The sequence below is a fragment of the Podarcis tiliguerta genome (assembly GCF_965153285.1).
Source record: "Podarcis tiliguerta genome assembly, chromosome: 7".
Taxonomy (NCBI): domain Eukaryota; kingdom Metazoa; phylum Chordata; class Lepidosauria; order Squamata; family Lacertidae; genus Podarcis; species Podarcis tiliguerta.
In genome coordinates this window covers 71,315,343-71,343,287 of record NC_139540.1, presented here as the reverse complement: position 1 = coordinate 71,343,287, position 27,945 = coordinate 71,315,343, and the positions used below count along the sequence as shown (strand labels likewise).

Sequence of the window (27,945 nt, the reverse complement as noted above, 5' to 3'; positions counted from 1 at the left end):
TTCCTGGAAAAGAGAGACACTTGGAGGGTCTGGGTAAGCACCACCCCATGTAATTGATTGCAGAGATGTGGCTCACACACACCATATGAATGGCAATGCCGATCAACTTTGGTGGGGGCTAGACCCCTCAAATGTTTTATTGGGGGGCAACGGTATCCCAGTCCCTAGGAGTTGACTCCTATGGCTGTAACTTCCTCAACCTGGAACAGCCAGCAACCTGATGGCTGAGTCAATGGAAATTATCCCCAGAAAGGGCATTCCAAACCACCTTCAGCTCAGTTATGTGACCTAGGCAGAACCTGTGCAGGCAAAAAGTGTGGCGTAAGTCAAACTCTGTCCTAAAGACTTGATTTTTCTCTGGCAGGTTTGGGACAGCTCAGTCAGCCCTAGCCTCACTCCTGAATGGGGTTTGGAAGAGAGGTGATTTATATCAGCTTAAATTAAGCCACCATTAATACCACTAGCTTCCTATACTTAGGGTTGCTCTGCCCAGAGCAGCTGAGGGAAAGGAAAAAAGGAGGAGCTGAAGTTTGTCTCCGTCAACTTCCAAGGTCTGTCCAGTGTGAGCTACAGCATACATACACCCTCTGCAAGAAAGGAACCTGCAAGGCCTATTTAATTAATACATGACAACAATGTATGCACACACACCACCTTCAACTGATTATACAAGCAGGTTTTTTGTTTAAATGTCCTGACATTTCCAGGTAGCAAACTTGTAGAGTTCTCTAGGAGCTTAAAATTCAGCTGTGCAAGGTTAAAAAAAAGGGGGGGAAGGGAAAATATCCCTGGATGGTTAAGTCCAGTCAAAGGGAAATATGGAGTTGCGTTGCTCATCTTGTTTTCAGGTTGAGGAAGCCAAGCGTTTGTCCACAGACAGTTTTCTGGGTAATGTGGCCAGCATGACTAAACCGCTTCCAGCGCAGTGAAAAACTGTGACAGGAACCAAAGCACACAGAAATGCTGCTTACCTTCCCGCTGTAGTGGTACCTCTTTATCTACTTCCACTGGCGTGCTTTTCAACTGCTAGGCTGGCAGGAGCTGGGACTTGGTGGTTTAGACCACAGCTCCACCTGCAAGATGGGACATGGGTGGCACTGTGGGTTAAACTACAGAGCCTAGGACTTGCCGATTAGAAGGTCAGTGGTTCGAATCCCTGCAACGGGGTGAGCTCCTGTTGCTCGGTCCCTGCTCCTGCCAACCTAGCAATTCGAAAGCACATAAAAGTGCAAGTAGATAAATAGGTACTGCTTTGGCAGGAAGGTAAACAGCGTTTCCGTGTGCTGCTCTGGCTCACCAGAAACGGCTTAGTCATGCTGGCCACATGACCCGGGAGCTGTACGCCAGCTCCCTTGGCCACTAAAGTGAGATGAGCGCCGCAACCCCAGAGTCGGCCACGACTGGACCTAATGGTCAGGGGTCCCTTTACCTTTACCTTTACCACCTGCAAGAGTCAGTGGGGAAAGAGGGGGAGCTAGTACTCAGATGAGGCTATACCACTTCTAACTATACCACTTCCATTTCACCTAGACTGGCCTTATTTCCCTTCATTCAGTCAGTTAGCACACTCTGTAATACAATGCTCAACCCAGGTGTCAAATTCTTATACCATTTGATAAAACCATTGTCTTCTGATATGCTTTGTGATGGGTCTTTGCAACACACTATAGATGAGAGCCATGGGGGGGGGGGGAAATAACTGGTGTTGCAATTCAATAGGTTCTATTTCAGCTTCTTGATCAGCTATTTGTTCCTCTGCTATCAGTGCTTGTCCATACTTTCTCTTCTTCCATGCTTTCTGGGCATAGGTCCAAGAAGTTTTTTGGTGGCCCCACCACTTTCCCCTGGGAAAACACGCTTTTTGCCACTGAATGGAGGCAAACATTAATCTGCAAAAAACCTGTTTGATGTTCGTTCTGATTCAGCGGGAAATAGTGGGTTTCCTTGGAGGAAAGTGGCGGGAGAAGTGGAAGTGTGGACAACTGCTCAGTCAGAAAGATACAGAAACAAAAGTGTGCCCAAGCCTATAATATAGTGTTGTGCAAGCATATACCAAATAGCCAAACCAGGATTCACAAGTAAAAAGTAATGCTCCAGTTTCATTCGAAATTTGATCACTCTAAATTTGCACGTTTAACTACAAAATGTAGAAATATTGTGATGTGATTTGTTCTCTGTTGACAGAAAATCGGCACATGGTGAAATATACAACTTCCTGAACATCCATAAATTATTGCGCACCACTTTCATGCAAACACCAGAAACATTCCAATTAATGGATTTAACAACTGATAAAAGATATGTCCTCCATCACAGCTAGTCAAAGGAAGATTTCTTGCCCTCCTGTGGACTCTTAGCATTAATTACTTGCTCATCTCTTGCTGCATTTTGCTTCCACATTTCCTCTGTTCAGCAGTTGCCATTCATGATATATAAGTTGTTAACGGGCACAGGCACCCATATCTGCTGTTTAACAAAATTATAGCCACACCAGTCACCCACACTTATGGTTAAGGTTGCATCAGCACTTTTGCAATAAAAACTGCTCTTCTGAGGTTTATAACTCAACCTTTTAGAAATTTGTTCTGGTCTTTAACTTGGCATAGAAGGTCATGGCTCGAGTCAATTTTGCTTTATCCCTTTCCAAACCAATTGCACCTGCCATTTTCAGACATAAAGGAAAAGCCATGGTCTGTGTGTTTTCATGTCCGATTCATTTCCAGTTTAGCACCGCTGAATTCAAACCAATGATGACTTTGGCCAATAATCACACTCAGGATGAAAAGTAGCTTTGATTCAAGTTTACAGCAGTAATTAATTCAGGTGAGTTTACATAGCCATAAAGGAAACAAATGACAGAACGCTACCCAACCATCTCTTCCACCCATGTCTTAGTAATGCACGCCAAGGATGTGTAATAAGAACTGGGTGGTCATTATGTGAACAAGATGATGGAGCAGATGGGCCTTTGGTCTGACCCAGCAGGTCTCTTATGTTCCTATAGCCTGTTTGCCCTCAACATCACAAAACACGTATAGAGAATACATTATTACTCACATCTAATACTATTGTGCTTTGCAGGACAACAGTGAACCTAGCATGATATGTCACCCACTATGACCAATGTCTGTTTCCAAGGAAACCTAGAGTGGTCCCAAATAAAGTTTCAAAATCAGTGGTGCAGCAGACAGAGGGTATGACAAGACGGGATTCTTTAAGTAACAGAAATGTACTTTAAAAGACAACAACCCTGATCCACATGTTATAAGGCTGCAATCCTATTTTCACAAACCTGGAAACAAATCCCATTAAACTCAATGGTACCTGCCTCTCAGTAGACATGCATAGCATTGCAATCTTTCTCTGGGCAATTTAGAATTTAGAGGAATGTTAGGTTGAGCTTATTTTTTCACAGGAAGTTGTCTGCAGGTGGGGTGGCTGTTGTTCTTTCCATTTATAAATTTCCCCAACACTCTGCAGCCTCCCCAGCTGCCTGTGGTTCCCGATCTCATAAAGCCCCATTGGAAGAGACATCCTCCGAGTTTCAGCTAAAGCATTGGAAGCTGGAGAGGCTGGCTGCTAAGTGCCTAACATTGGAGCACTCACTGATTTTAGTTTGAGCTTTTCCTTCCAGCTTTTAAAAAAAATCCCATCTGCATTTATTTCCTAAGAAGTGATAATACATAACTTAGGCTATGTTCATATTAGCAGCTCGAAACACTGCAAGGTCACTTTCCCCCACTGCATTTCCCCAGTCCCTTTCTGCACATGCCCAAAAGCTGCCTCAGCTGTTCACAAACTGGAAATGCAGCTTCCGTTTTTTGAATCACATGGAAGCTGATTGGTGGGAAAGGTAATGAAAGTGGAGCAATTCTCTTAAAGGTGCAGAATACAAATCGGTTGTGGCTAACATTGTATGAAGCCAGATTTTTTAAAAGTGGGAGGGTGGGAGCATGCCGGAGCCACATTAAACAGCAATTAAATTAAAAAGTGCCACCCATGTACCATAATTTGAACACACCATAGAAAAGCAAAGGAACAGCTTTCAGATGTACAGTTGTCAGCCTCCCAATTTTTGCAGACTTACAAGGAAATTGAGATGATGAGGTTATGGAGTTTTCAGGAAACTCAGCCTCCCAAGAAGGTTACAGAGTGAACACCACTGAAAATAAAATTTGAAGGAAGGAAAGAAGGAAGGAAGGAAGGAAGGAAGGAAGGAAGGATCACACAGAGTTCCTCCAATCACCTAGTAAGGTTAGCTCAACTAAAACTCTGCAGCCTACCCATGGAAATTTTACCAAAACGTTGTCTTCCCTTTGATATGCAGTTCTTTTTTTCATTAATTGCTACAGAATATAGGATATATATATTGTCAGCACAGCACTAGTGCAAGGCAAGCTCTACATGTCAATGGCGAGACAGTTTGCACATTATAATTACAGGAAATGAACAGGTGAATCTACACCGATAGAAGACATTTTGCAACAAGATACAGCATGCACAGAGAGAATCAATGTATCATTTTTTTCCATGTGGGTAACAGAGCAGAGATACACAGGGAACGTTTTGAATGCTATTCTGCCTGGAATTGGTGTGGCATGAAATGCTGAAATAATTCTATCCTGCTTGTCAAAAAAGAAAGAAAGAAAGAAAGAAAGAAAGAAAGAAAGAAAGAAAGAAAGAAAGAAAGAAAGAAAAGTACATGGTGTGTGTGTGTGTGTGTGTGTGTGTGTGTGTGTGTGTTTGTGTGTGTGTGTGTTTTGTTAAGCCTTCCTATTTTCATCTGGAATCTTACCCTCTCTGACAAACACACATGGATTCATACCACTGGTTTCTGGCTACATTTGTACCATAAAAGTAATAAAGGAGGCTTTGGGAAATAGTTTAATTCACATAGCAATGTTCTTTCAGAGCCCAAGCGATGGAAGAGAGCATGTTGCAGGCCACATTCTGGACCTTGATTTCTCAGCTGGGTAGGAAGGCAATGATCTGAAAGTGAGATTTAGTATTTCAGCCTCTACCCCTTGCACAGAATGTTTCACCTTTGGAGGCTGATGGATTTCCAGATTTCTGGCTGATATGACTGACACATTGTAGAAGCCCTGGGCGACCTCTGGAATATCCAAATGGCGCAGACTGTTGACATAATCAATCTTCAATGCCCACTTCCACTTTTTTGCTCCTTTGTGCTCTCCAGAACTTAGGGCAAAGAAACAAGCTGGGATATGGCTTGAACATGAGTGGAGGAAAACTCCAGTCAAATACAATCAAATACTGGTGGGGCTCATCATCATGCCAAACTAGTAATAGTGAAGGCAGCAAAGAAGGCATACTTTGCTGTCTCCATTGCATCCTTATTGTGCTGTCTAGCAGAGCTCTGCCCAGTCCTATTGCATTGGATGAGTTTCAGCTACTAAGGGTTGAGGACATGACTGCTGGCACACTGGACCCTTGCCCCTTGTGGCTGATAAAAACTATCAGGGAGAATACAGCTGGTTGGGCCAAGGAGGTGATCAATGCTTTCCTGCAGGAGGGGATGGTCCCTGCCTGCTGGAAGGAGGCAGTGGTGGAAGCGACTCCTCAAGAATAGCTCCTTGAATTTAAAAAAATCTAAATAGTTACCAGACACTTGCCAATTTCTACTTCTTGAGTGTGTGGTCACAGACCATATCCAGGCACTCTTGGAGGAAACTGATTTTCTATATTCATTTCAATCAGGGTTTAGGCTTAGTTTGGCACCAAAGCTGCTTCGGTTGGCCTGTACCTATGATGGGAGAGAGACGGAGGAAATATGTCTTTGTTAATGCTCAACTTCTCAGAGGCTTTTGATACCATTAGTTAGGAAGGTTCATCTTTAAGTGTGAAACTGAATCACATTTCTCCTCCATCCCTAATGAAGTATAAGCCCACATCTACTGTTATTCCTTTGTCAAATTCTATCCTTTCCCCTGATCGCGGAATAATTGATGCTTTTGAATTATGGTGCTGGAGGAGACTCTTGAGAGTCCCATGGACTGAAAGAAGAACAAACCTATCCATTCTGAAGGAAATCAGCCGTGAGTGCTCACTGGAGGACAGATCGTGAAGCTGAGGCTCCAATACTTTGGCGACCTCATGAGAAGAGAAGACCCTGATGCTGGGAAAGATGGAGGGTACAAGGAGAAGGGGACGACAGAGGACAAGATGGTTGGATGGTGTTCTCGAAGCTACCAGCATGAGTTTGACCAAACTGCGGGAGGCAGTGGAGGACAGAAGTGCCTGGCATGCTTTGGTCCATGGGGTCATGAAGAGTCGGACATGACTAAACGACTAAACAACAACAACAACAAAAATCCTTTCCCCATGATTGGAACCATTTATTTATTTATTTATTTAGTTAGTTAGTTAGTTAGTTATGCTAAATTCAATACATTTCAACTTCCCCTCCATTCACTTATACAATCTGCAAAATGCCCAACTATTTGATAGTCTTAGAACTTGCCTGTTTCAGACTCCTTGATATTTTTTTTAAGGGGGGTGCTTGAAGGAGTGATGATGTTAAAACCCCATTTGCAGCTGGTTTCAGTCCTAGAAAAATGTTTCTGCTGATTAATTGGATTACAGCAGACTATTATTTTTTTAAAAAAATAAGGCAAGTTATGGAGAGGCATGCTAGGAGCAAATTGAGAATCTATGGTGCACACACACCAACCAGCAGAGCCCGGTTCCCTGAAATGAATGGATATTTGCTAGCAGAGCTGCAAGTATAAACTAGTTTATCATTAGCAATCTGGATGCACACACAGTACACAGGACAACATGTAGAGGAGCCAGAGTCCTCTATTAATCCCTGCCAAGGCTCTGCATGACACTTTCAGGAAGGAAAAATAAAAACCATTGGAATCCAGATGGGTCATGCAAAGCTCACACAGGGAAACCCTGCGCGATACTCGCCAAACTTGACAAATTAGACATTTAGTTGGGAGGGTGGCTCTTTGTTATTTCTCCTAAGGCAATTGCTCACCACCTCTTCCATCACCTCACCAGTACAGGTTTGAAAGGAAGACAAATCGACAGCCACAAATCAGACCTGATGGGGTGATGATAGGGTTTAGCTGCCCACCGCAGTATAAATAGATGAGATAGCAGTTTCAAGGCAGAACAGGAGATCTCCAAGCTCTATCCATGCTGCCAATTAGTATTGAATCACATGGATTCTGCACTATGCAAAACCCTAATGTTTTGGGTTCTCTCTCACTAGCAGATTTTGCAGCCATCATAACAGAATTGGAAAGAGGCAGTGCACCAAACCACATTTCCGTTAAGAAAAACATGGGTGTAGAAAGATGTTGGCTTGAAATCATCCTGAAATAGATTCAAATAAGATTCTGTATATACATATAAAATAGTAAATTATTGAAAGGCATCCCTATTTAGCAAAAGTATTAATCAGAGTCACATGTACCACAATCATAACCTTGCATCAGTTTCATACCATTTCCACTAGATTTCATTTGACAACATCAGATCCATGTGTTATGAAATCAAAAGCAGGATTTAGAGGATGCAACCATGATTGGTCCAGAAAATGTGGGGATACTCTGGGTCAACACAAAAAAACATTTATTAAGTGGTAGGAATGCATGAATTCCTTTCATCCAAAATGTTTGAAGCATTCTAGAACTTTTTGGACTTCTCTTGACATTCCTTGGATGTTTCTCCTGATGGTTAGCCCACAAAATTAATTTCCAAGTTTGTTCTGGGTGCAATTTTGGTGGCAACTCTATAATTTATATTTCACTTAAATCACAGCAGTAGAGTTGCCACCAAGATTAGAACAAAAAGTGAACCAGGACAACTATTTGCTCCAGTAGGCAGGGGAGGTGGGACAGAATCAAGAAGCAAACAGGAAGTAGCAGCTGTGTCTGCCTTGACTCCTACAGCATCTGGAGATTTAAAAGTTTCCACCTCATGCCCTGAGTAGGAGATGGCAACCCTATAGTGAAAACATTCCTACTCAGTTTCTGATTGGAATGACTCAGTTTATGATACAGGTGGAATATGTTTCAACCACCCAATGGGCAGACGTGACAGAATACAAACTTCCCATGGGAAGCATTGCAATGGTGATGTTATAGAAGTAGAGCTATTCCTTCCTATGTATATTGATGGACTAACATCAGAAGATATGGGCTACATGAGAGGAGCCTATATACTGCAGCACATCCTCATGCCAACAGCATCTCAGTTTTTGGAGCATTTGTACTGAGAAATGAATGTGCACAGTGGTGGAACCTTCCATGTTGCTCACTTGGCAGAAGTGCTAACACCTGTCAGGGGCTGGGCTGAGGAGGAATGGTGGGAACCCCCCCCCCCTTCCTGCACCTTCCCAAGAAGAGGAGGACAGTATAGGTTTAAAACAGTGGTTTGCAGAAGGTCACAGTTCAGAGGCTGCAGCTGGGAAATAGTGGGTGAGCAGCAGGAAGAAGAAACACCAGTGGAGAGACAGCTAACAGACTCAGTGTCTCTATAAAGCCTTCCTGACCTGCCCCCTCTCCCAGGACCAGGCGTGCCTTGATAGTAGTAGAAAAGAAAGCTCAGAGGCAGAAAGCACAGAGGTGACGTAGAATAGGAGGGACTGAGGAGGTGGAGCATTATCTAAGAGAGACCGCATTCCTTCATCTCTGTCTGTGAATATTGAATGAACTACTTTGTAAGAACGCTACTTGTTTATCTGCTTCTTGGCATCCCACCGTGGGAGAGATGGGATTTCCTGAAGTCTAGACACCACCTCACTGGCATAACATGATGATCCAAAACCACATATTAGGAAGTGGTCATTTGTTTTAGTCTTCTGTCTTTCTTTAGACACTTATTTCAAATTACGGGGCCAAGCTCCCATACGCTACTGTGAAGAAGGGAGGAGAGTAAAGTGATGGACTATGCTGAATTGGCAAAGTTAACACCCAAAATAATGGAATCTAACAATGATTTCTTTGTGGAAGAATGGAAGCCCTTTTCGGACTATTTAAGAAAATATGAGCAACAGAAGGCATTAGAGAATATAGTATTGTTGCCATGGTATAAGAGATAGAGACTGTAGTGTGCAGCAGAGGGGAAGGAATAAAAACACCCTGGAAAATGGGGTGGGAAGTCAGATAAAGATAAATTTATCATGTAATGAAGTTTATATGCTAATTTTTTTGAAAATCTAATAAAATTTATTATTAAAAAAAGAATGGAGTAGAGTAAAAACTAAAGTCAAACCACCAGTTGATGTTCTATATATTTCATAAAGCAGCTGCAGAAATGGCAATGCATTTAGCATGTAGCACAGATCAAACCTTAATCCACTTTGGCAGATCATACTTCTACTTTCCTTCACAATCAAGAATGTCATTTTAAAAATACTTGCCTCACATTAATAGGTCGAGACCTGGGTCATTCGACTGCTACAGTGGCTCTGTCAAAATAACGTTTGATAGAGAGTGGAGAGCCAAATAAAGCACATAAAATAAGATCTGGCAGACTCAATCTTGTCTGAAAGCATACTTAAATCCAGAATGAAATTACCTTCAGCACTGTGACACCCACGAGCTTTGTAGGATTTCATGGGACGTAGGAGGACTAACTGTTATGCAGTTTTATTCAAATCAGCATAGAGAGCTGATGCGTGCACAATTTTGGAGTCACCAAGTCCAATGAAGCCTGCTGGTCAAATATTATGTCCCACCATGAGCTCAATAAACCACCTGAGGTTTTCATGTTTGCTTGTTGCAATGCAATGCAGTGCAATGCCAGATGAGAATCAAACAGGAGGTTCAGTTCAGAGATGCAGAGCTATGCTCAGTTTGACAGCTCATAAGTTGTGCAGGTGCTGTTTAGATATGCAGTCTTATATCAACTTCCCAGGGAGAAAGCCCAATGGGACTTAGCTCTGAGTATACATGTGTTGGATTGTGCTGTAGGGAACACCTTGCAGACGCACAGAAGGAATCCTACATAAGCAGCACACTCACAGTAGCCAGAAGTGACTTTTTAATTAAAGGAAGGAAAATAAAGCTAGTGTTATGGCTTCCTGACATTTTGCCACCTCCTGCATAATTGCATATAGTCCATTAATAGCAGCCTGCAGAAGGGGGGAATCCTTACAAAATATACAAATGCAATTGCACATTTATACAAGCTTAATTTTAAAATCCTCTCTCGGAGGCTTGCACAAAGTGAATTACAAAGTCCAACATGATGTTCTAAAATGAGTAGCATCATCTCAGGAGGATACAGAACCAAGCATTCCCTCAACTCAGAGTAAGAGAGAACCGTCATGAAGAATCACTGTCCAATGGTAAGGCTGAAGTTGTAATCTTAGAGATGAGCATGGCTCCCAGCTACCTCACGATGAATACCAAAATACTTCTGACATCCTGTTGCTTTTGCTGCTATTAAATTTATTTTCGTTTTTTACATAAGAGCACAAAACAAGTTTGTATTGTAGCAAAACAGACACTTCCCAGGCTTGCAGTCCTTTCATTTGTACTGGCACTAATCTGATTTGTTTATCAGGTTTTGGGTGCCATCCAATGATGCCAACCAAATGGTCTTCCTGTTGCACAAATGTGTTTTCCCCTTCTGCAGCTTCTGGGACCCTCCAGGGAAAATTGAAGGGCAGAAGATGACTGAAGAAAGGAGAAGAGGAAGGGGAGATCCTACCATGTCTGTTGGTGCAATGGTGGATATCAACCATAGACTGGTAGAAGTGATGAGACAGATTGGAGTAGCACATTAATGTATTGGTCAGGTCTTACCTTAGTGAATATGGATAGCCAGTTTATCCATAATGCTAGTCACCTGAATTTTTATACCCCAGCTGACAACATCCTTGCCTTTCTCCCAATAAGTCATTCCTTCCCTGACCAAGCAGACAGTAATATTAAACACATTTTCTGGAAATAACATTAGAACCAAATAATTCATCAGGTCTCTAATCTAATTCTCTCTAATTCTCCAATTCTCATGTCCTATCCAGGCTCCATAATTACACTCTTCTTCTGTAGTTTGCAATCTCATATTGCTATCCACGTACATGGACCGATATTGCTTATAGGCCTTTTGCTCAATGCAATTCGGCATTCTTGGTTTCCTTTTAAAGGTAAAGGTAAAGGTACCCCTGCCCGTACGGGCCAGTCTTGCCAGACTCTAGGGTTGTGCGCTCATCTCACTCTATAGGCCGGGAGCCAGCGCTGTCCGCAGACACTTCCGGGTCACGTGGCCAGCGTGAGAAGCTGCATCTGGCGAGCCAGCGCAGCACACGGAACGCCATTTACCTTCCCGCTGGTAAGCAGTCCCTATTTATCTACTTGCACCCGGGGGTGCTTTCGAACTGCTAGGTTGGCAGGCGCTGGGACCGAACGACGGGAGCGCACCCTGCCGCGGGGATTCGAACCGCCGACCATGTGATCGGCAAGCCCTAGGCATTGAGGCTTTAACCCACACGCCACCCGCGTCCCTGGTTTCCTTTTAACTTAGTAGTAATAATAGTAAGTGTAAAAAAGAAGAAAAGAAATTATGATGGGCTAGCGAGGGATACTTCATTTACTTAGCAGGTTTGTTCCATTTATCACATTCCTTTCCTGCTCAGTTGGGAGTATACAACTGTGGAAAATACAATATAAAAACAAGGCCATGAATGTAAACACGTTTTGAAAAAGAGGAAAAGATGGAACAATTGGAGCATGCAACAAAATGCACTTCTGTTTGGGGTTCTAGCCAACCAACCATACCCTTTCTCAGGATAATCTATTCAATTCACCCTACCTGCTTCAGGTAGTTAGCATTCTATGGTCAATGAGCATGTTGAACTATTTTGTGTTCCTCTTTTAGGGTTTTCCTTTCCTTCAAAACAATTTTTTGTGTGCACGTGTGCTTCTGCAAACCTTGGGGTTACCCCAGGCCTGTTGAAATCTCCCTCTCATGCATGGATGATGCAATTTTGTTTACACAAGGATCAGCTCTCAGATGTCACTATTCACATCCAAAGGAGAATGAATGTGAAGTCTTCAATAGTCTGCAAAACACATGATGCAGCATGAATGAGAACATTTTGTCTTAAAACATTTGTGCAGGTGGGGCTTGAGGAAGGGGTAACCGATGGGGTAACATCCAAATCAGGTTGCGTGTCAAGGCCCACAAGCCACGCCCAGGAGAATAAAACACAAGGACACAGAACTTTTAGGTTAAATGCTAATGGGCAAATTTAGAACTTTATTGGTTACAGAATGTGAGCGGTATTGGCTTAGGCATTGGCATCAACAGGCTATGTCTGACTCCTGCCTGCCTTGCAAGAAGTCTGGTAAAGTTAAACCTCTAGTAGGGGGAGCCCCGCCGATGTGGATCGACTCGAGCGCCCCTGGGTTTCCTGCTGGGGTTGTGGAATGCCCCTAGCCGCTCCCTGGGCTTCGGACAAGATCCACAGCCCCGGATTTCTTTAATGGAATACCCTTGAGCACAGATGGACAGGCGATGGCCGCGCCTTCCCTCCCTCACACATCGCTATTCCAATGCCTAACCGCCTAACCTTACAAAATTGAGACGATTGCTATGAGGTACCGTATTTTTCGCGCTATAAGATGCACCAGACCACAAGACGCACCTAGTTTTTGGATGAGGAAAACAAAAAATATATATATTCTGAATCTCAGAAGCCAGAACAGCAAGAGGGATCGCTGTGCAGTGAAAGCAGCAATCCCTCTTGCTGTTCTGGCTTCTGGGATAGCTGCACAGCCTGCATTTGCTCCATAAGATGCACACACATTTCCCCTTACTTCTTAGGAGGGAAAAAGTGAGTCTTATAGAGCGAAAAATACGGTAGGTGAAAACCAAGTGGCTGGTGCCAATTTGCCAAGTGGAAAAATTCCTACCAGGCTCCTCAATGGCGACCAACCGAAGTCCATAGCAAGGCCAATAACGCAACCTTCGTGCCAAGGTTTAAATCGTCCCCGGCCACGTCCCCAGGCAAGCTGATTGGCGTCTGACATCCTGACGTGGCCAGGGTCTCCCCCAGCATGATGCGGGATGCCGTCCCACCCTGCTGCTGAGGGGAGTGGCTAGGGGGCTGGACCGCAACAAGGCCCCACCAGGAAGTGGCCCAATTTCCCAACGGTCCCAGAAAGCATAGGAGTTGTGGTTTAACATCTGGCAGGCATTAGGTGGGTTAACCCTGGCTAAGGCACCTGCTTCTCCTACAATTGAGAGTCACCTCTCTCTCTCCGCCCCCACCCCCGAGCTTAGACAGCTTCTGAAGTAACCCCATCATTTCTGAGAAATGAATATTTGTTTTTCACAACTATAAAAAGAAGAGGGGGGAAGATGATACTGGCTACAGGACAAAGAGAATAGCTGGAGGATGAGGTCAAGATGTCTATTTTCAGTTCCTTACTTGCTCCTGCTCAAGAGTGATTGCGTTCAAATCAGATCAGTCAGGAAATAAAACAAATGTCAAATTGAAATGAATGCAGCTGTAATCCAAGGCAAGGGAGAAACTGATTGAAATCCTCTTTTATTTTCTCCGGTGGCAGAGAAGCCTAACTAAAAGTAGTGAGAGGTGGTGGGGTGGATAATGCGACTGAACACAGACGTTAAACAAGACATCTCTAATTAAACAATCTCCTCCTTATGGTGGCTAAATACTGTGGGAAACGTGGAGGACTCAGGAGTATCTCTCAGCACCACAGCCTGAAATTGATTTAATGGAAAAGTCTGGCAAATGCAAAACAGTGTTTACTCCTGGCCACCTTATCTAGAATTATGATAAGCAAAACCACCCCCAAACTTTATTGTACTTCGCCAGAAGAAGCACAAAATCTCCTTCCCTTCTCATAGCAGGAATTCTCTCTCACACATGCACACACAAAAGAGGAGATGGCTTCTGCAGATGGAATTAGCATCTATTGAAGAGTCAACATTTATTAAACAGAAATGCATTATATTAAGAAAAGCTTTTTTACAAAAATATTATATTAGGAAATATTGCATGCGAACGTGTACAGTGGGAGAAATTTGCAGTAAAATACTGATGAAATTTCATCAGAACCTTAAAAGAATAATAATTGCAAACTGAAGTGGAACTGTGGAGTGCTGAACATAGGACTGGAAAAATAATAAATTTAGAGAGATGAAAAATGACATATACAGTGGTACCACGCAAGACGAATGCCTCGGAAGACGAAAAACTCGCAAGACGAAAGAGTTTTTCGTTTTCTGAGGTACTTCGCAAGACGGATTTCCCTATGGGCTTGCTTCGCTAGACAAAACGGCCCTGCCTCTCGTGTCATGGCAACGCGCACTGCACGCACGCTCGCTTCCCCGCTCCTCCGGCTCCCTCCCACCTTCCCGCTGACGGTTGGTGCCTTGCGCCGCTGCCCACCCCCCTGGCGCGCTCCCCTCAGAGAGCCATTGCCGCCAGCGACTCTCTCTCCCTCAGGTGAAGAGGATGGTGGCGGTTCCACTGAGTCACGCTCCTGAGCCCCGCCGCCCTCCAGCAGCCGCGTCACACGGTGGCCACAACGCGCGGGTGAGTCTGAGGTACCGGCTGCGGCAGCTGTCCTGCTTCTCCCCGCCCCTCCCCGCCGTTGTCAGTGTTTAAATGCAGTGGTGCTTCACAAGACGAAAAAACTCGTAGAACGAAAAAGCTCGCGGAACAAATTAATTTCGTCTTGTGAGGCACCACTGTATGCCCATCCCTACACTTGTGTTTTACTAGCTATCCTAAATAAATAAATAAAAATCACAGGGGTTGAGAGGGTGCCTTCCCTCCTGCTACACTGTTGTTCTGTGCTGTTGTTTTACAAACTTTGCTATTGATTCACTGTTTTTATTTTATTACTTTTAATATAATCAGTTTTATTAATAATTACATTAACTGCCATATTTTCTGTTGCACACCCTTCAATTATTCAGTGGAGGATAGGCTGTAAGTAGAAATAGTTACTAAATAAATGCATAATAGTGAACTTTATTTAAAAGTTTCCTTTAAAATACTTTTTTGGCTGCCTTTCTAGGGCAAAAGGCCTCTCAAGCAATTTACACAAGAAAAAAGAAAGCAGCACAGAACACAATAAATAAAACAAGATAACTATAAACATTTATAAGGTCCTGCTCAGAAGAAACATCTGTAGGAATTATAAAGGGAACTAAAAGATTTTTGATAAAGGTCAGCAATCCCTGCTTGGTACTCAAAAGCTTAAGATTCACGGTCTATTCCCCATTAGCCAGCTAGTTTAGGAATACAGATGGCTAGAAGTAAGCAAAAATGTAACATTCTCTCCAGCATTTCTCCATTGAAAATCGGGTTGCCCCAGCCACTCTGGGTAGCTTCCAACATATATAAAAACATAACAAAACATTAAACATTAAAAAAACACACCAACCCTGAACAGGATTGCTTCCAGAAAACTCAGGAGTCGAATAACTCCATGCCCTCCAACATTTCTCCAATGAAAATAAAAAAGGTAAAGGTACCCCTGCCCGTACGGGCCAGTCGTGTCCGACTCTAGGGTTGCGTGCTCATCTCGCTCTAGAGGCCGTGAGCCGGCGCCGTCCGAAGACACTTCCAGGTCACGTGGCCAGCATGACGAAGCTGCAGCTGGTGAGCCAGCACCAGCGCAGCACAAGGAAACGCTGTTTACCTTCCCGCTAGAAAGCAGTCTCTATTTATCTACTTGCACTTAAGGGTGCTTTCGAACTGCTAGGTGGGCAGGAGCTGGGAACGAACGACAGGAGCTCACCCTGCCGTGGGGATTCGAACCGCCGACCACACGATCGGCAAGTCTGTGGGTAAAACCACAGAGCCACCCGCGTCCCCTTTCCAATGAAAATAGGGATGTCCTAAAGAAAAGTGGGACATTCTAAGATCAAATCAGAAACTGGAATGGCTTTTCTAAATGTCCCTGGAAAATAGGGCCACTTGGAGGGTCTGCTGTAGCTGGGAGTGACAGGGTCCAGGGCTGTACATGTTGAGGTGAATAAGAAGACCTATAGAGTCATGGTTTCTACCTAAGATTCCATCACAGAGCTACAATCTCCAGAGTGGCCTAGCAGTCAATACCTCTTCCTAGTGAACTCTGGAAACTGTAGCTCTGCAAGGTGAACAGGGAGTCCTAACAACTCTCAGCACACTTAACAAACTACAGTTCCCAGGATTCTTTAGGGGAAGCCATAGCTGCTTAAAGCAGTGTCACAGCGGGACAGTTTAAAGGTCATAGCAGCTCACTGAATCACCATATCTGCTTTCTGCATGACCACCCCAGATGCCATCAATAAAGATGCTTGCCAGGAAATATGCAGGAAATCATGTTATTTTGAAATAAACCAGAGAAGGAGGGAAGTCCGGGGGTGTGGGGTGGCAAAATTTTAGAATTGTGAATTATGTTATTTGTTATGATGTAATACTGGGAAAAAATGGAAAACTTAACAAAAATATTTTTTTAAAAAATGCTTGCCACAACTTTTCAGTGGGTAACCACTTTTTCAAAAACATTCTAGGTACATATTTGCATGTAAATACACTCACAGACACAAACCTCTAATGGAATTGTCCAAATTATGTCACAAATGAGTGGTTTACTATGTGTTCCGATTGAAAATGACCTCATTGTGGCAGCTATAAGTTAACATATGCATGTCTAAGACAAAGTGCTAGTTTTGCCAGCTTGTTTAAAACAAACAAACAAACAAACAAACAAAACCCCTTTTGACATTTCGCTGGCGTCCGAGATAAAGCCTGGAGGGACCCAATAGCAGCAAAAGGTACTTAACTACTTCTGTGGCTGGTGCTAGCAGATGTTGCGGGCAGAGCTTGGATTTGGGCTCTAGCACTAGGTGAAGAAATTGTACAGGGAAATGGGTACAATTTCAAACCCTGCAGCTGTTACTACCAAGCTGTTACACTGATCTTTCTTCACTCAGGAAAGTCTGTAAGCAGCAGATATGAAAGATGCACATGCATACACTGTGCAATCTATGAATATATATACGTGGGAGCAACTGCCTGTATCTATATCATCTTTATCTACACTCACAGCAAATCTAGTTAGGTTATTATTTTTCCTGCACAGTAGGCAACAGTACAAAAAATTATCACCAAACAAGTGCTAACTTTCTTTGTTAAGTATATCCTATTAGCATCCAATTAGACTACCAGATTCATAAACATGTATATGCTGTGAAACTGCAAAAACAAATGTGAAAGGCTGAGCCAAATATTGTGTGAGAGATGCAGAGACATGGGTAGAATTTACTATTTTGTTATCTTTTGCATTTTTCTATTTTCCTTAAAAAAAGCAAAGTAATATTAACAAACTGCATATCTGCCTTCAGATGAGATCCTTCCACTCTTAACTCCTGCACATTAATGTGTTCCTTCTTATTTTAAACAGGGGAGGCAGGGAAAAAAAAAAAATCTCTGCAGGCTTACCTGTCTTAAACCAGCTTGTAAAAAATTCTGCCCATGCAGCCTTTGTACCTGAAAAAATAATGATCCTCTTTGCTATAAACATTCAACAGATTTGTAGCTCCAGTCTTAACATGAAAAAAACCTTTAATTATAAATGGCATGCACAGATGTATAATTGATGTCATAATACACTGTAGGCAAGGATTCATATCAGATGAGGGACAATGAGTAGCAGATTTTTAGCCTAGATGCTGGCTGGCTTTCTGCACTCCAAGGCCAAAGCGTTCAATCACCAGACCCCACCTTTGCCTTCATGGACCAATAGTTTTGCGATAGTTTGCAACTATTGCAAATGACTCTGACACAGAACAATTTGGGGTGAGTGATAAGAGCTGTGCTGAAAGTTAAGAGCAAAGTGATTATCACAGCTGAACTTCTGGGTGTTGGGAGGACAGGGCTGGCTACCCCCACCCCTCATTATTTAGGTGGAACTTACTTTGCGTAAAAAATAGATGAGCTGCAGAAATGGAACTAGTAAAGTTTCTTTCTTCTTGCCAGAGGATCACATTCAACCAGGAGCTGCACTGGCTCCTGGTAGAGTACAGGATCAGGTTTAAGGTCTGGTTTTAACCTTCAAAGCCCTATACAACCTAGGATCCTCGTAGCTACGGGACTGCCTCCTCTGGTATGCCCCATGGAGGACCTTACGGTCTGCAAACAATAACACTCTGAAGATCCCCGGTCCCAGGGAAATTAAGACTGGCCTCAATCACAGCCAGAGCCTTTTTGGCCATGGCCCCGGCCTGATAGAACGCTCTCCCACAAGAGACTAGGGCCCTGCGGGATTTGACAATCTTTCCGCAGGGCCTGCAAGACGGAGCTGTTCTGTCAGGCCTTCAGCCAGGGTGCAGTCTGACCTATTTTCCTTTGTATAAGAACAAGCGTGAAGGAGACCTCCCAGACTGTTAACAGATCCTTATATGATCAGTGAAAATAGTTGGTCCTGGCAAATATTAACTGTTCTCAGTCTTAACCTGATAACTGCCATTTGTCCAGATTTTAATTTGTCTGGATGAATTTTAAGATGTATTTTAATTAATTGATGCCTGTTTTTATGTATACTGTGTTATTTATATGATGTTAGCCGCTCCAAGGCCAGCTCCAGCCGGGGTGGGCAGATACAAATAAAATTTATTATTATTATTATTATTATTATTATTATTATTTAGCTAAGTAATGCTGAGGGACACGGGTGGCGCTTTGGGTTAAACCACAGAGCCTAGGTCTTGCTGATAGGAAGGTTGGCGGTTCAAATCCCCACGACGGGGTGAGCTCCCGTTGTTTGGTCCCAGCTCCTGCCAACCTAGCAGTTCGAAAGCATGTCAAAGTGCAAGTAGATAAATAGGTACCGCTCCGGCAGGAAGGTAAACAGCGTTTCCGTGCGCGGCTCTGGTTCGCCAGAAGTGGCTTAGTCATGCTGGCCACATGACCCGGAAAAACTGTCTGCGGACATACACCGGCTCCCGCGGCCTATAGAGCGAGATGAGCGCCACAACCCCAGAGTCGTCTGCGACTGGACCTAACGGTCAGGGGTACCTTTACCTTTAAGGATTGCTGAGTCCTTATCCTACAGACATTTATCTGGAAGGAAGTCCAAGCACAACCCCATAGGGTTTACTTCTGATAAAACATGTATAGATTGCACTATTGATGTCGGTGTCTTAGTGTTCTATTCTGCTAAAGTTGGCAAAAGAAAAGGAAGCCAAGGAACTTTAACAGATAACAAAATTAAAAGTAACTGGTTTATGAATCCATGCCTTTATATAACTTAAGCACATAATAATAGAGATTTACATCCAGCAGTTACTCTGAGTATTGTATCAACAGTCACTAGCAGTAACCAAACACTGCGAGCAATCGTATTGTAATAGCTCTGTGGTGCTAAAAGTTTAGGTTTAGTAAATATTAGGATTAAATTAGTACTTGCATGTTATAACTGGGATATGCAATAAGGGAGTCTCAAAGTGTATTAGAAAGGAGGTTATGCAAAGGGTTTGAGGTATTTAAGTAGTGTTTATGTGTAAAGACTGTCAGACTTTGAGAACATAATCAAGTTCCATGCATTTTGGAATGTGTGTACCTACTTATGAGCATCAGTAATTAGCATGTGAAGAGTTAATTAACCGATGTAAATGTCCTAAGTGTGTACCATTCTTTAATCCTAGTCAATCAACAAGTGTTGATGAACTCAGGGAAGCTCCTTTGTTAGGTGACACCTTGGAGGGATTAACCATTAGTACTTCAGAGCATCAAAAGAAATGGCCATTAGAAAACAGAGCCTAGGGCTTGCCAATCAGAAGGTCAGCAGTTCGATTCCCCGCTACGGGGTGAGCTCCCATTGCTCTGTCCCTGCTCCTGCCAACCTAGCAGTTTGAAAGCATGTCAAAGTACAAGTAGATAAATAGGTACCACTCCGGCGGGAAGGTCAACAGCGTTTCCATGTGCTGCTCTGGTTTGCCAGAAGCGGCTTAGTCATGCTGGCCAAATGACCCGGAAGCTATACGCCGGCTCCCTCGGCCAGTAAAGCAAGATGAGCGCCGCAACTCCAGAGTCATTCACGACTGGACCTAATGGTCAGGGGTCTTTTTACCTTGACCTTTTACTTCAGAGCATCAAAAGAAATGGCCATTAGAATGCAACCAAATAAAGGAGGCATAGTGTTTAGGGATAGCAGAATTAAGAGATGTGGGGAACAAATGTTTCTTGAGATAACCATACTGTAAGATCTGGACTCCTTCCCATGAATAAACCATATTTCTTTAAGCTATGACAGTCTCAGCCACATCTTCAATTCTCCAAAGGAGCACAGGCCCTGGGTGAGTGCCTGGAACCCCATGGCCTCTTGCCACCGCTTGGCGGGGGGGGGGCACCCAACTTTTGTAACAATATGAAGGAAAGAGGTTTTTCAAACAGCACACAAGGAATGTAAATGTAAAGCACAATCATTGTAGGTATCATTGGAAGTGGGTTGCATATTTCAAGTAAAATTCTTTCATTGCATATGCTAGTCTCCTTCTTACATTAATAATAAAGTTTGTTGCAGCAAATATTTGCAAATATGCCCCTAAATATGTATATAACATGATAAGGCTGGAGCTCAACCAGTGTTGTGTATCCTCTAACAATTGAATAAATATCTACTGTTCTATTAGCAAACTGTCTGTGTGTGCGTGTGTGTGTGTGTGTGCGCATGCGTGCATGCGCTTTAGAATTCTGTTGAAAGTAATAGAAAGTAATATAAATTATATAAGCAAAAAAAGATGATATTGGTACAGTTATTGATGTAGAGAACTAAAAAATACGGGCACCTTAAAAAATTACACCAAGGCATGACAGATTGTCAGATTTCCATCAATGAATTTTGAATTATTCTGCCTATATATAATTATATGGATAGCAATTCCAGCAGTCCTGAAAAATCTATAGACCCATTTCTTGCCTACCAATAAAGGATATACTATTGAGCAAGGGAGCAATCTATATCCCACTGAAGTGATTTGCCAACCTGTCATTGGTGTAATGGAGTTGAATTGTATGCCATATTAATAACTGCAAACATTAACAACTATCTCACAAAACAATTTAATACTATAAACTGATCAAAATGGATGTCATAAATGACCAGGAATGGAGGAACCGATAATGATATTGACCATGATCACTGCAAAAGCATGTTCCATAAGTAGAAAATAATACTTAAGAGTGAACTGGCTACAAGTAACCCATTGATTCAGGCTGCAATCATAACCCCGTTTACCTGGGCATTAGTCCCACTGAATTCAATGTAACTTACATAAGTTATTTATCTAATTTGAAGATTGGCATGTGTGAGATATGAGCAGAAGAACCCAGCCAGAATGGAGATCCAGAGGCAGAACAAGTCATGGAAGAAAACACAAGGGAAGAGGGGTTATAGTTGACCAAGCCATTGGAAGGTGAACATGGGTTAGATCCTGAGAGTGAGCAGCAAGTGGTAGGAGTTACTGGATCCGGCAAACAAGGCAAGAGGTACTTTTTTGAAGAAACTAGTGTATAAAGAAGTATGGTGTGTTTGGGTAAGAAGAAGCTGAATAGCTAGGAAGGAAAATGGCATGACTAGTACTATAATGTAGCTGAGGCTACAGCTGGTTAGGGCCAAGGGTAGAGGCTAAGGTGTGAGCAAAGAGGGTCTGTTACAACTGCATCCAATCAGAAACAAGAAGATGAGCAGTAACAACCACGGCTGTGGACGACAATGTATCTCAAAGGGAAAGTGGAACTTGCAGCTCTGAAGGACCAAAAATAAGATAGGCAAAGCAGAGGGTTAAGTTAACCTATCCCAGCTTGATCTTAGCTTTCTGTTCACTGAATAAACCTGAGAGTTGTTGAGACCCATTCCCCTTCTATGTTGATTTGTTTTGAGGCGCTATGGAGAAGGATACAGAGCCATGTGACCACAGTCAGATAAATAATGGTGTACCTGACCAGGGCCTATGTCTGTTAGGGGTGCCAGACTGACTTTCTCCTGTCTGCCTGCCTTTCCCTAGCCCTACAAGAAGGAAAGTTATACAGGAAAATGTGCAGGCACCCTTCAAGGCAATTTCGGTGACATGAGCCAATACTCTCCAAGTGTTCCTATTTTCCAGGGACAGTCCGGAATTATGAAAGCCATCCCAGCTTCTGATTTGATCCCAGAATGTCTGCAGAACAAGTAACCTCACCCACAATCAGTAATCTCACTTGCACAGGGTTCCCATCTGGAGATTAATGCATAAAAGAAGTACAAGTCCTAGGAACATTTTGGCCAAGAGGAGTAACAACATGCCCTTGACGGAAGCAAAAAAAAATTATGAAAGGCTTGCAGAATTTCACAGGAAGGTTTTCACACTCCTAAAAATGTACCGTGCAATCCTCTGCATGCTTGCTTGAGAGTAAGACCCATCGAACTAGCCACATTAAACTCAATGAAACCTGCTTCTGATTAAACATATATAAGGTTGTGCTGGTTGGTTACTTAAGCTCAGCTTGTCGATCAGTTTCACTCTTCAGCTTAAGCTCAAGGTATGATTCGCTTCCTGGAAGTGACATGTTGTCCACCATCAAATTCCTGTTCCATAATTCAGAATAAATAAGCTATCAGGCTGAAAAATTAGAGCAATTAGATGCTTCAGCAGCAGAACCCAGAAAATTGCTGCAAGCATTGTGAGAGAAATCCTATTACCTCACAAGCTAGCGAACAACAAGGATCAGGCAGCAAAAATAATTACTCTAGAATGATTGCATAATAATAAATTATGGATAGATTTGCCTTATGAACATAGGACTCAGAATTGTATACAAAGGCAAAGCTAGCATCAGTAATGTTAGAATAAGATTGCATCAGATGTGGATACATTGTTACCAATGAGATAAAACTAAATAGAAAGCAGAACACTTGGTTGGTTTATAGAATCAATATATGCATTTTGGATTCTATATATGTAGGTACGTTTGATTATCTAGTTTCAGAAGCATATATTGTGGATTTATAGTACTTTTTTAATGCAAGTGAAACTACCGTAGTTTTGAAAGGAATATCCTGGGGGGCTTTTGATTTGGCTTTGTCAATTTGGCCTCACAGAATAAGGTGCAAAATGCACCACCTAGTGACCACCTATTACCTTTAGTGAAACCTTTGTATCTTCTTGATGCTGAACCTACCGAAATCAAGAACACATCTGTGTTTTGGTAGCCCTTTTCAGCTTCATAAACCATGGTTTGTGAAACTGGGAATGAATACTGAAGTAGAACACACTTTCTATTGCTTACATCATTTCCTGGCTTTTTTTCCTGGTATTGTCTGAGTTCCCTGGTTTAGACATAATGGAAAACAAGACATAATAGGTATGAACCATCAAAGCATGGACGAAGCGCCAAAGCTAGCATGGAAGTGGTGAAGAAGGGTGAGGGAGCTCAGAAATGGAACTCATTCCTGACTTCATATTGTTCCCTGCAGGCACCTAGCTCTTCCATCTCTTGATTGTGCAGGGAAGTTTCATGCCACAGAAATGTGCAGCCTTTCTTTCAAGAAGAGGATGAATTCACTAGATTCCACCTCCTGCTTGCTTGCTTGACTAGCCAAGGTTAAAAGTGCTAATGTGTGCAATGTTGCGCTTAGATAGAGAATTGCTTCGCATGTAGCTTTTACTTTCTCTTGGTTCGTTGACAAACTCAGTGGCATGCTGCCTTTTTTTTTTTTTTTTTGTACGAATGACTTGAAGCTGAAAATTATTGTAGACATAATTGTTTTTGAAGAATCATTTGGAAAACATGCCCACCGAATCCATCTAAACTTCAGTAAGAACAAGTGTTTCCTTCCCAGTGGCCTGCGAAACACTTTGCCCCAGTGTAAACTTGGGATCTTACACTTGTAGTGTTTTAATATTTTCTTCCCCTTTTTATCTTCCTGCTCCAATCTGAACAAATTCAGAGGTGTGATGTGTGCAGATAGCTACCTAGCTATGCAAGTAGACAGTGGTGGCTGTGGGCCATTGGGACTGGTAGGCTGGAAGGAAGAGGGACCAACAATATTTATTTTACTTATTTATTAAATTCTTATACTGCCCTTTAGTCGAGGATGACAGGATCATTTACCATTTAAAAACAACAGTGCATAACATTATAACAAAAATACCACACAGTTTAAAATGCCATAGATAGTTTAATTAGCCAAACAGCCACCTCCCAATTGGTTCCAAGTAAGAAGGCAGGCGAGTAGAGGCTGGCTGAAAGAGGATAGGTTGGTGGGTTTGTGCCCCCATTCACCCTATTGGACTAGCTTCCCCTCAATATAAATCATATTGATATATAAAATATGTAAAAGCCCTGCACTTCATCAGCCATAGCTCAGCTAGGTTTTAGGGTATTCCAAATGTGAGGCATGGATCACATTGAAACTATACATTTAAAGCATTCTTATTCACTTCGACAATCATGAAGAATCCCAGGAACTGTAACTGACCTTGCACTGATCAAATCCCTAGAACTAGGTATCTGTTAGTGTTGACTTAGGTTTCTGAAATCCTGAGCTAGGAATTTTAGGCTAGAGGCCTCATTTGTCCCCTTTCAGTTCAGTGTTCTGTTGGCCTCACAGGGCACAGAAGCATGTAACTCTTTTAATAGTGAAAGGCATTTCCATTCAGCACTGTGTTAGGCTGAAGGCAAGTTCATGCATCCATGCATATCTCTTGAATTCCCTGGACATGATGACTGGCAGCTGAATAGGTGAACCAGTTCTACTGAAACATTAGGAGTGGTGTTGGCAATAAACTCTATTTGTGGCATTGTTGTATCTGTGGTGATATTGGCACGGGCTAGCCATTACTTTATGCTGCAGCCACTGAATGGCACACCAATAAAGTCAGTCTCTCTCTCTCTCTCTCTCTCTCTCTCTCTCTCTCTCTCTCTGTGTGTGTGTGTGGGGGGGGTTCACTCTCTTAATTATGAGTGCTTAATTGAGCGAAGATGCAACACTCACTGCATTCACTAGGAAGTAAATACCAGTGCACAGAAATGGGTGCACATAACACATAGCCAGACACAGGACAGCACTGTTAAGGTTTGAGTGCACACTGCAGTTTCACCACCCAAAAAGACAACCTGGTATCATAGCGGTTCTATTCAGAAGGTTCTATTCAATGTTAGTCCTATGTAGAGCAGTCCCGTGAAAATTAATTAACCTGACTACCTTAAGTCCATTGATTCCAGTGGGCCAACTCTGAGCAGGACTTAGATGCAACCCACAATTCTTGTTTCACCTTACATCATTGCAAAGCAGCACAGATCATACGGGAGAAGAGAAGGAATGGCATCAGCAAGTAATTGCATGGGCTGATTTTTTTTTTATTTTTCTGCAATAGGGACATGAAGCTGGGAGTTTCTTTCCTCAAGACTGGAGCACAAATTGCACTCCCCACCAGGTGCTGCTACCTGTCTGCCATCATCTGTTCATGCAAACACATATGCACATATGTGCCAGCTGGCACATATGTAATAAGAGTCATGGCATGCCACAGAGAGATTGCACTAGCACTTGTACTATTTTGTTGCAACTAGAGATATCAAGCAACCAGGGCCATCTTACCCATAAGCGCTAGGGGTGCAGGGCACCTGGGCGCTGGGCTCTCAGGGGCGCCAGGCCGAGAGTCTGGGGACGAGATTTGGAGTCTAGGGATTGAAGAGAGCCAGGCCAGCCAAAAGCTGCTGCTGAGCATAACAGAGCCCGTCAGAGCACCACAGGCTTTTCTGCTGCGAGCGCTGAGGCAGCTGGCCAGCTCCGCCCTCCTGCTGGCCTCAGATTGGCGGGCCATCGAGAGGCCCGCCCAGCGCACACACGTTGCTCACACAAGGCACCTGGCTTCGCTCAGTTGCCGCCGCCACCTGGGGCTCAACTGTTGTGGACTCTGCTTGCTTGCTTGCTGGCTGTCTCCAGCAAGGCACCTGGCCCCAGCCTTGCTGCTGCCACTGCCTCGGAATCCTCTGTTGTTGCTGATGTGGCGGCCAGCTCTGCCATGTGCACCTTGACGGCCCACCCAGAGCGTGCCTCAGGCTGGTTTGTTGCGCTGGGCTCCTCTGCTAAAAAAAAGTTGATAATTCTGGGCAACCGGGGGTGGGGGGGGCAGGGCACCAGGCGGATCTGTGCACCCCGGCGCCACATATGCTTAAGACAGCCCTGAAACCAATATGAAGGTTGTTACAGAATGAATGAAAAATTAGGCAAGCAGCACTTAAGTTGGACCAGCAGCATAATTAAAGTTATGAACAGAGAGATTGAATTCCTGTATATACCTTCATGTGGAGGCTAAGGCAGTGATAGTACTTTAAGAGTGGTACTTAAACGGGCTCGTAAGAGGATCAGTTTCAAGATCTGCTCTTGGATAACTTGATTAAGTTATGAGTTAGCTTATGAGAAAGACGTCTGCATGTCTGGAGTTCTCACACTGGTATGCATACTTAATGCATTTCATTAACCAATTCAGATCAAGGTCATTCGGTACAAAATAGAACTTTCTTGTTTTTGCTGTCCATAAGCTTTATTCTTAGTCTTTTCTGAGCAAAATGAAAATAAGAGTCAGAGTGCTTGGCATGGTACATAAAGGCTCAGTGACGCTGAACACCACAGTAACAGCGGATTCCACTAAATGACCTCCACATTCGCAGTACTTTCTGATTCAAGTTTTGGCAATAAAAATGTATTGGTCTAAATCTGTTTAAAGTACTAGCCACCAGCCCACCTTGTGACTAGGAATTTGATAAATGAATTACGTCTTGTACAGAGAAGTATTTTCCCCCACTCCAGCTGCCTGAGCCTTCTGCCAATCAATCCACTTGACAGCAGATCAGTTTAGTTTTTACTCGCCAAGATCTGTTGAGGGATTTTTATCCATGTGAAAAGATGAAAGCATATGCCCATTTACCAGGCTGTTATCTTCCTGTATGATGCAAGTGTGGTCTATCTTGTTCAACTAGACATTTCCAAAATCTATAAAAATGACTTGCCTAAAAACTAGCGTACTTTGCCTCAGGCACAACCCAACTTTCTTAGCTGGAAAGGACATTTATATAACAGCTCCAGAAGAAGGGAATCATTTGTCCCTACAAGAAAACAGTATGCAGTCTCTAGGGAGAAAGCAAGGCAGTGGGGAGAAATCCTTCATGGTATCTATTTTACTTTAAAAAATGCAACTTTATCGCTGAATAATAATAATAATAATTTATTATTTGTACCCCGCCCATCTGGGCGGCTTCCGACAAAGATTAAAAATACATTAAATTGTCACACATTAAAAACTTCCCTAACCAGGGCTGCCTTCAGATGTCTTCTAAATGTCAGGTAGTTTTTTATCTCTTTGACATCTGATGGGAGGGCATTCCACAGGGTGGGCACCACTACCAAGAAGGCCCTCTGCATGGTTCCATGTAGCTTTGCTTCTCGCAGTGAGGAAACCACAAGAAGGCCCTCGGTGCTGGACCTCAGTGTCCAGGCAGAACAATGGGGGTGGAGACACTCCTTCAGGTATACTGGGCTGGGGCCATTTAGGGCTTTAAAGGTCAGCACCAACACTTTGAATTGTGCTCAGAAACATACCGAGTAAAACTTAAGCACAAAGAAAGCTGACTTAAATTGAATTAGACCATTGGTCCTTCTACCTCAATACTTCCTTCTCTTCCCGGCATCAATTCTCCATGATTTCAGGTTATAACAAGAGATTCCTGGGATTGGAGCTGGTGCAAAACTTCTCCTCTGTGAACCACTCCCTTACCTCCAATCCTTTCTTATCCCTTTCAAATGCATTGTCATTGTAAAGTCATAGGAAGGGCTCGGTGATAAGGTCATTTACCTACAAAAGATCCCAGCTTCAATCTTGGCATCTCCAGATAGGACTAAGTCCTTTCTGAAACTCCGGGGCCCTGCCAGTCACTGTATTCACAAAGAGAAA

At 43.1% G+C, this 27,945-nt stretch overlaps 1 protein-coding gene across 6 annotated transcripts in view; it reads right to left on the bottom strand.

Moving 5' to 3' along the window:
- Positions 1 to 27,945, bottom strand: part of CDH12 (cadherin 12) — a 668,983-nt gene that overhangs the window by 305,104 nt on the left and 335,934 nt on the right. Inside the window, exon 1 of one of the 6 annotated variants that reach the window (XM_083449417.1) lies at positions 17,450 to 17,497. The exons of the other annotated variants lie outside the window; for them this stretch is intronic. The gene's annotated coding sequence lies outside the window, so the exon portion shown is untranslated. Of the gene's footprint in view, positions 1 to 17,449; positions 17,498 to 27,945 lie in introns of those variants that run through there. 6 annotated transcript variants of the gene reach the window in all.